This window comes from Brachyistius frenatus, unplaced genomic scaffold (assembly GCF_029030835.1).
Source record: "Brachyistius frenatus isolate BFR_SWC_R1_liver_20210118 unplaced genomic scaffold, ASM2903083v1 Contig_703, whole genome shotgun sequence".
In the NCBI taxonomy this organism is placed as follows: domain Eukaryota; kingdom Metazoa; phylum Chordata; class Actinopteri; family Embiotocidae; genus Brachyistius; species Brachyistius frenatus.
This window is the reverse complement of record NW_027211302.1, coordinates 8707-18731: the sequence shown is the minus strand read 5'-3', so window position 1 is coordinate 18731 and position 10025 is coordinate 8707. Positions and strand designations below refer to the sequence as shown.

At 41.7% G+C, this 10025-nt stretch overlaps 1 long non-coding RNA gene across 1 annotated transcript; it reads right to left on the bottom strand.

Moving 5' to 3' along the window:
* Nucleotides 1-5534: 5534 nt before the first annotated feature.
* Nucleotides 5535-9256, bottom strand: LOC138615123 (uncharacterized). The gene is made up of 3 exons (XR_011310425.1): nucleotides 8959-9256; nucleotides 8697-8873; nucleotides 5535-7061 (listed from the first exon to the last, which is right to left on the bottom strand). It is a non-coding gene; the product is annotated as an uncharacterized lncRNA (long non-coding RNA).
* Between the last annotated feature and the right edge of the window lie 769 nt (nucleotides 9257-10025).

Below are 10025 nucleotides of genomic sequence, written 5' to 3'. Positions count from 1 at the left end.
CACCTCCCCGGACTATATGTAACCTGCCCCTGCACAACTCTGGTGGTCGGTTCAATTTTTGTTCGTCACCCCGTCTGCTCTCCGTCAGTCCTCCATCAGTCCTGTTCCCGTTCCTCCGGCCTCTGTGCCTCCTGCGGATATTCCCCGTCAAAGTCACCAGTTGGTGGAGTTGCCCTCCCGGCTCGGAGGATTGTTGACGCCGTCCCTTCTGCTGGTCTGCCGGCTGCCCTGCCAGCCGTGTCCCCCTGGAGCTGTCGGTCGAGTTGCCCTCCCGACTGGACGCAAGTGGACACGATCGGTGCCACCTTTTGGTTTGTTGTTTTTTGGTTTGTTTTTTACAATAGAGACTGTACTTTGGTATTTATACCTCGAGTCTGTGAGCTTGCATTTGGGTCCTGGAAAAACACCCACCACTTAACAGAATGAACCGACCCAGGAAGGACCCAGCAGCCACAGACTCGAATCCAAGATACATGACTTTATTTCAGTATTTTTCCAGTCAAGCCCGCCGGAATGACACTGTTTCCGCTGAACCCCGGACTGGGTTCGAGGGAACCCGCCTGGCCTTCTGGGACCCCCCCAGAAGGAGGCGGCGTCACCGGCCATCCGGTCCTGCTGCGCCCTTGGTCTCTGGACGAGTAGCCGTCAGTCACCACGCGCAAGCCTACAGCCCCGTCGGTTGCCACTACAGACTCTCTACCCCCGCAAACATGAAGCTAATGCAAGAAGTGGAGACCAGATGGAACAGCACATATTTGATGCTGCAACGTTTGGTGGAGCAAAGGGAGCCAGTAGGAGCAGCGTTAGCTGGGTTACAACATGACATCCCCTTCCTAACATCAGAAGAGTTCAACATTGTTGGAGGGTGCCTTTCTTTGCTTCTGTGATGCCACTGTAGAGCTGTCGGCAGAGGAAAATGTGTCTTCCTCCAAAGTTGTCCCCCTCGTGAAGATGCTGGATCACACCCTTCAGGAGGAAATAACAAAGCCGGCACCTGCAGCAGCGTTGGAAATGGGAGACCATCTCATCAGGCAACTCCGGGAGAAGCTGTACACTTTGCAGTCGATGAGCATCGTGTCTCTTGCTACCCTCCTGGACCCCCGATTTAAAGTAATAGGATTTTTCAGCCAAACAAAAGCCACCGAAGCAATAAAACGACTGACCTCCGAGTGTGCCACCATTATACGGTCAAAACAAAGCAGAGAGGAAATCCCCCAGGCTTCCACCTCTCATGGTGTCACAGGAGGTAATCTATTATTTTACATTTTGAGATCAATTACTCCTATGAGAACACTTAGTGATGATCTGTGGTTTCCTCTTAGGTAGCAAACTGTGGCATCGTTTAGACACCAGCGTCATGGAGGCACGGAAGACTCAAAATGTGACAGCAGATGCCACTGTGGAGGTCCAGCACTACCTGTCAGAGCCAAATATAAGCAGGCTGGAAAACCCTCTGGAGTACTGGGAGAGGCAAAAATTACTGTATCCCAATTTATATAGACTTACTCTTGCATTTTTGTGCACGCCAGCATCTTCTGTACCCTGTGAAAGGGTGTTTTCAAAGGCCGGAGAGGTTGTGTCAAAAAAAAGGAATCGTTTAAAACCAAAAACTGTTGAGAAACTGTTATTTCTGAATAAAAATGAATAAAATGTCCCCTGTCCTGTACATCAGTGGTCCCCAACCTTTTTATCACCGTGGACCGGTCAATGCTTGACAATTGTACTGCGGACCGGGGGGGGGGTACGTAGATTGTTTATATTGCGAATATAATAAACGTGATAATAAATATATATATAAAACAAATAAAATAATCAACGTTATAGAAAATACGAAGAACCAGCAATTTCACATTTTTATTATTAAACACTCCATGAATGTTATTTTTCAACAGCTGAAATAAAGTTGTCAGTTTGAACCGTCTCCTTCTCCTCTCCCCCCCCCCCCCCCCCTGTTGGCGACCACAGCCCTAACGCTCTCGGACTCTGGTCGCTATGGTAACGTTTAAACATGCCTTCACGATAAGATACAGATAATATATATATATTATATATATCTATCTATATCTAACCCACAAAAATGAATATAAAGTGCATGAAAATTTTTACTCACCATAACGCTAAATCAATGAGAGCCCTGAGCTTGTTTCTCTGCAACGAGATGGTCCCATCTTGGGGTAATGGGAGAGACTGACACCCGAAGTGTGTTGCTTATGTCCAGTCTACTCCGTTTTGTTTTGGTTTGGTTGCTGTCACGGCAGAAAACCCGCTTCACACAGATAGGATGTCGGAAATGGCAACAGGGTTTTGCTGTGATTGCGATCTCCGGGTATTCTGCCATTACTTTGATCCAGAACACCGGCAGAGTTGTTGTCTCGAAAATACTTTTGAAGCCGCCGTTGTTTGCGATCTCCAGCAGTTGATCCTCTTCTTGCACAGACATGCTGGATTCCCCTGGTTTGTTGATAAATGGGTCGCGGATCCGTTCCTTGGCAGTTCGTGGGTCCTTTTTGGTTGGGAAGTAGCGCTCGAACTCTTTTAAAAGCAAAGACAGGTGATCGTGCACCAGCTGGGAGAATGAAGGCTCAGGCTCAGTCTCACACAAAATCCCCGCTAATGTTTGAAACATGTCCAATACGCCTCTGTTCACGCGCCGTCCCCACAAATCCAGTTTGGCTTTAAATGCAGCTACTTTATCTGCCAAGTTGAAGACCGTTGTCATTTTCCCCTGAAGTGACAGATTTAATTCATTGAGCAGGCTGAATATGTCACACAAGTATGCCAGTTTTGCGACCCATTCCTCGTCACTGAAATGTGCTGCCAGCGGTGACTTCTTTTCTGAGAGAAATCTTTGCAGCGGCTCTCGTAATTCAAACACTCTGGCCAGCGATTTCCCTCTGGATAACCATCTTATTTCTGTGTATAAGAGAAGCCGTGTGTGCTCCGCGTCCATCTCCTCACAAAGCTGCTCAAAAAGGCGTGAGTTAAGGGCGTGTGCTCTGATGTGGTTAATAACTTTAACGACATCATTCAAAACGCTGTTCAATTCCGGTGGCATTTTTCGGCTTGCCAGCATTTCCCTGTGAATGATACGATGCGTAGATTCACACTCAGGTTCAACCTCCTTAATCCGAGCAGTTAAACCAGACAGCCGTCCGGTCCTGGCAGCAGCTCCGTCTGTGCATATGCCGACACAAAAGGACCATTTAAGTTTTCCTAACATATAACCATCCAGCGACTTGAACAGTTCTGCGGCTGTGGTGTTGGTTGGCAACGATAGTGCACACAACATGTCCTCATGTACATCCTCCTGATAAAGATATCGCACATAAACAAGTAGTATTGCCTTGTTGTCAACATCCGTAGATTCGTCTACCTGGAGTGCGTACCACGGTGACGTATTCATCCTCTCCAACAATTGTTTCTCAATGTCTTCGGCTATTTCCTCAATGCGCCGGGTCACAGTGCTAGCCGACAAAGGTACCCGTGCTATCTTGTTAACAGCAGCCTCTCCTAGAAGTTCGCGGCAAATGTCTTTAGTGGAGGGCAAGATCAACTCTTCACCAATAGTGAATGGCTTTTTAGCCTTAGCAATACGGTTAGCCACCAAGTATGATGCTCTCAGTGCTTTCGCATTTATTGATGTGGTGTGGCCGCCAGTAATTCCTTCTGCCCTTCGTGTTCCTGTTTTTTTCTTTCAAAAATACTCCGGGGGCTTGTTTTTTTTTAATCCAGGGTGCTTGGTCTCCAAGTGGCGAAGCAATTTTGAAGGCTTCGTTGCCTCGTTAGAGAGCCGTTCGCCGCATATTATGCAGAGCGGGCTTGGTCTGTGGGAATCAGCTGTCGCGATAAACCCATACTTCAAGTAGAACTCCTGGTATTGTCTGTTAAAAACTTTCTTTTTCTTGGAGGTTGTAGGCTCTTCTTCTGTCTCTTCACTGGCCCTTTTCCCCTTCCAAAGGAAACTTTCCAAAGACGTCTGTGTTTTGCTCATTTTGCTAGCTTGTGGGTTAAATTTTTGGCGCTCAAGTGACCGAGATGTAACTGAGAGAATCCGGTCATTTTTCTAAATAAAAGATTGTTCAGAAAAAAAAAGTAATTTATTGAAAAATAGAAAGTTCTCAAGTGGAAAGCTCACGGCACTAAAACCACTAAAACTACATTTCAGTAAACCATGGTCTTCAGACCCATCCTACTCTTGCGAGCTTTGATTATTGGGATCTAGTTTATCAAAACTAGTCAAATCTTGCTAATCTCAAATTGAGTTCGCAATTTGTGTTACCAATGTAACTTTTCAATTAGCAAACCGAATCTTTCTCATCTAATTGCATGAGATGAAGATCCTCGTCCCAGCGGATGCTACGTTATCTTTTATTTTTTATTTATTAAACTTTATCTCCAATTATTTTGATGGCTGACCAAGAAATATTTAAAAAAAATCTGAAATATTTCTTCTCTTTTTTTTTATGTTTCTAAATCCTAATTGTGTTCAGGTTTACACAAAATAATGACGGATGTCCTATGTGGTCTCACAGTCAGACAAGATGAAGAAATATGGAGAGATATCTATCATTTGTAAAGGACTAAACAACAACATTATCACAATACTTAGGAGGGAAATGTGTTGTCAACCTTTTGCCCTTTTGTAGACCAGCCACACTGAAAGAGAGAAAAGATGCCACAAAAAAGATACTAAATTCAGGCTGGGATCAGCTAGCTTAATCATGGGTAGTCTAAGGAAATACATAAATCAGAATTTAATATATTCTTTGAACAATTAAACCTCAAGGCTAGGTCAAAACCTAGCTTTTGGGGGGACAAACGGGATTAAAAGGGGTAACCTTTGGTTTTCGGCTGGCATGGTGTGGACATAGTCACCTGTGGCAGAAGGTTTTAGTTTTTATGAGGTAGAAGGTGATAAATTCCGTTGATCTAGGCCCAAAAGGGTTTAGCAAAAGTTCACATACTTTATGGGTGTGGGGGTGAAGGCAGCTTGAAGAGTTCCTTTCCAGGTCATGGAGATAACTGGGTGAGGAGATGTGGTGCCATACCCTGTATGCTACAGTTATATGATATAACTGTATATTTTTAGAGGTTCATCTTGTCCAAATATCTGTAGAAGTGTGATGATTTGCACCTTGATAGAAAAAAAAAAAAAAAAATCGGGCCGAGGACTATTTAACTCAAGAATATACATCTGTTTGTACATCATCTTATGTTATCGGCTGTGAGCGCAATGTGAAAGGCTCTCTGTTTCCTGAATGACACATCTGGATAACTCTGTTACCAACAATAATGACGTCTGACGCACTTTGTGTTTGAGCATTAAGTCGTTGCATTTAAATCTGATATTTCACGTATATTGACACAGACGATGTTTCCAGATCATATTTTATTATATAGAAGATAGTTTGTTGCTGGTGTACTGACACTAGCCAAGCTTATTTTGGAGAAGAGGGGTTTTATTATTATAATATATAATTAAGAACAGACTGTACATGTGTAGTGAATAAGCAGACGCTCCAGCCAAACCCCCCTTTTTTTTTATTCTTAACTTTATTTAGAAAGAGCTGAACAAACACGGATATGAGCTATCTAATATCAACAGAAAAGATCTCCTAATGCAGATAGAAAGAAGGCAGGAGAAAACAAAGGAAGGGAAAACCATACAAGGGGATTTCAACATATCATTTGCCCAGAGATTCAACGTAGTTTTTTTCAGGCATTAAGGCACTTTCTCACGGAATCAGTACCGTTTCATCAAGTGTAAAAAAAAGTATTCTATACAAGTACAGAAATACACAAAGAATTAAATTTTTCATGATAACGTGTGACATATTGAAAGCTATCATCTCATAATGCCAAAGTCTACAAAAAAGTTGTTTTAACTGTTTTAACTGATAAATATATTCAGAGAGAAGAAGTGACAGGGTTGGGTCTGTTTGGTCTGCTTCCTTCGTCCCTGTGTTACTCACTTTACCCACCAGAGGTCCCCAGTGTCCCTTCTCTTTCTGCATGGTCAATCTCCTACCTGCCACCTACACCTCACCTGTTCCCAGTTTTCTAATCAGCCCCAGCTGCAGTCACTCTGCAATGAACCAATCCAGTATTTATATACTCCCTTTCGGTATTCAGTTGTTGCTGGATTGTCTAATCAACACTTAAAACCAACCCCAATGTGTGAAGTCATTTTGAAAAAGCCTTGTCACAGTTCCTCATGTCCTCTAGTTATGTTTGTTTCTTTTGATTTCCTGAGATGCAGTGACGACTCGGTTAAGATTAACCTTCGTGTTCTGCCTCACACTTTAACTTTAAGAAAAGCTCTTTTGTTTGCCTGAACCTTATGTCTCTGTCATGTATTTGGATCCTAATTCCTGATGAGACTGAGACAAGAAACTTAAATTAAATGACTTCCCTTTATTCTCTATTCGCCTCTAATTAATTTGTGGGGTGTAGAACTTATTCTCCCATTCAAATTTCACTGCTTTCAGTAAGTTTTCCAGATCTCTCAAAACATCTTCTTTAACCGTCTGCCTTGCATTTTCAGTCCACGTCTCAGCTAATGGCCGCGCTTGTTCTTTGATATGATTCTCATTTTTAAACAAGTTGCTCAAACTCTCTACTTCAGCACAATTGCCATTAGCCCATGATTCTGTTGCAGTCGTTTGAAAACCAAACAAAGTCGCACATGACTTGCACGGAGGCTTTTCTCTTCCATCACTGAGTCCAAATGCCTGGCACGTGACACCCTCAGGTAATCTAATGGTTCCATCAAAATTTGGCCTCTTGGCCCCCTTTGGATAAAAGGTCATCACTGCACCAGCTACATAATCATCCCAGGCGCTACAACAGGCGGCATTAACCAGGATTCTCCCAGGCATACGACCAGCGTTGGACATGGAGACTCCATAGTACCTGGCTGAATTTGGTTCATTGATGTGAGAGACACACATGGTGGAGCAGAACAAAAGCTGTGAGTTAGCACCTTTCTTCAGCTGATTGGTGAACTCTTGCAGTCTATTTTTTATTCCTTCTTCATTATCTTGTCCAGACACGTGGACCATCTGTAAGACATCACAATGATTATCAAATGGCTGTTATCCCCGCAAATGCATGAAGTAGACAGATTATATAACTTTACAAGGAAGAAACGTTTTACCCCGTTTCCAAAAAAAAGTTGGGATGCTGTGTAAAATGTAATAAAAACAAAATGCAATGATTTGCAAATGACATAAACCCATATTTAATTGAAAATAGTTCAAAGACAACATGTCAGATGTTGAAATTAAAAATATATGTTCATTTTTAATTCAACGTCAGCAACATGTCTCAAAAAAGTTGAGATAGGGTCAACAAAAGACTGGAAAAGTTGTCTAAAGCTAAAACAAAATACCTGGTGAAGCATCTCAACCAATTACATTAACTGGCAACCGATCAGTAACAAGATTGGGCATAAAAAGAGCATTTCAGAGAGTCTCTCAGCAGTGAAGATGGGAAGAGGTTCATCACTGTGAAAGACTGTTTTTGGAAAATAATGCAACAATCTAAGAATAATGTTCCTCAACGTAAAATCTACAGTTCATTATATCATTTAACAGATTCAGAGAATCTGGAGAAATCTCTGTGTGCAAGGGACAAAGCCAAAAACTGAGTGATCTTTGGCCCCTCAGGTCGCACTGCATCAAAAACAGACACACTTCTGTAATTTAAATCATTGTTTGGGTTATGAAACACTTCTAAAAATCCATCGTCTGTGAACACAGTTCATCACTACATCTGCAGATGCTGGTTAAAACTCTATCATGCAAAGAAGAAACCAGATATAAACATAATCCAAAAGCACCGCCACTTTCTCTGGGCCCGAGCTTAATTAAGATGGACTGAGGCAAAGTGGAAAACTGTCATGTGGTCTGACAAATCAAAATTTAAGATTTTTCTTGGATATCATGGATGCCTCTTTATCTCCTGATAAGAGGGACCATCCAGCCGGTTATCATTAAAAAGACAGCTTCCGTGATGGTACAGGGATGCAGTAGAGCACATGGCATGGGTAGCTTGCACATCTGGGAAGGAACCATTAATGCTGAATGATATATAAAGGCTTTGGAGCAGCATATGCTGCCCTCCAGACAACGTCTCTTTTGAGGAAGGCCTTGTTTATTTCAGCAAAACAATACCAAACCACATTCTGCATGTATTTCAACAGCATGGCTCTCTAGTAGAAGAGTCCGGGTTCAAAACTGGCCTCCTGCAGTCCAGACCTTTCTAACATTTAAAAAATGTGGTGTATCATGAAACGAAAAATACAACAAAAAGGGACCCCGAACTGTTGAGCAGCTGAAATCGTATAAGACCAGAATGGGACACGATTTCAATTGAAAAACTCCAGCAACTGTTCTCCTCAGTTCTCAAACATTTACAGTGTTGTAAAAAGAAGAAATGATGCAAAAGACCGGTAAACATGCCCGTCACAACTTTTGTGCGACATCTTGCTGCCATCAAATTCAAAATAAGCATATATTTTTTATAAAACTATAACAATTTTACGTTTCAACATTTGATATGTTGTCTTTGGTCTATTTGCAATTAAATATGGGTTTACATTATTCGCCAATCATTGCATTCTGTTTTTATTTACATTTTACACAGCGTCCCAACTTTTTGGGATACGGTTATATATTAACAAACTACAATCTCACCATGTCAAGCACACATGAAAATGGACTCCTCCTGGGTAGTTGAGAGGAATAGAGGGCAAAAGGCCGAGGGTAGACGCCTTTCAACGCATTCAACATCTCTTCATCATCATCAAAAATATCCAAAGGGGAAACTGGTGGATTGTGGATCTTTCCCAAAAACAAGATGCTGTGAAGAATCTAGGCACACAGAGATATCATTTTCTATATGTATAAATTATGCTTTCTCAAAATACACCATGAATTACATCCCCATCAGACATACCTCATCCACTAACATCGTAGTGTCTTTCTCCGTCTGGTTTTGCAGTTCCAGCATTTCATCGATAATGATGAGAGCGTTGTTTCTGAATATCTCCCCATGATTGAGACGTTCTTCCCTAAAATATCAAATATCAAAATGTCAGTTATTTATAGTTAAATGCAGTTAATAATAAACTTGGTTTACTCACCTTCTTCTCACTTCCGTAGCCTGTTGCGATAGAAAATAATACATTAGAAAAATTACAATTCATTGACAGCCAAAAATGACATGAGCAAAATGGAAATCAATCATTAAAATATAATACAAAATTACTGACAACCAAAACCATGACAAGCAGCTGCTCACCATTATTTCTTTCTAGTCTTTGAATTTCCGTGTAAGTGAAACCGAGACAGAAAAGTTAAGTCCTGCCCTCTAGCCCTGCCCTATGATTCAAATGACGTGTCTTTAGTTGATCTACTTGATGTGATGTAAACCCAAACTGTAATTACAATGTGATTGAAAGCATTAAACTCATGAACAAACAGAATTGTAAAGTATTATTGCTTTACAGGAATGTCTTTTGCTCACCACTGAACTGAATGAGAAAACTCTGAGTGGGAAACTGAGCAAGTGGTGAAAGCGGGAAAAACTCAAAGAGCAAGAGTAGAATTTGCTGGAAAATTATTTACGAGTTGTGGTGAGATATCAGGGTGGTGCTACATGTGACAACACGATAGTCAGCAGGGAGAAATCTCCACTCTGCCTCTGCTCTAGAAGGAAACTTTTGAGTTGTGTTTTTTGATAATGCTTGTTTATTATTCATTATGGTGGTTGGTGGTTAAAGCTTTTCCCCCCTACACTAGAATTACTGCCTATTGGTGAGTTAATGAGTTGAATCATCTGCATATTTACTGCAGTGTTATCTAGATTATTCTGAGCTACACAGCTTCATATGCCAACTCCAACATAAGCATTGTTTCATGATGATTATCTGGCAGGTAAAATTGGTTCTAATCTTATACAACAAGGCAGGAGAGCAATTTGTTCCAGTCACATCTAGAATTACCACCTAGCGTTTGTCTGCC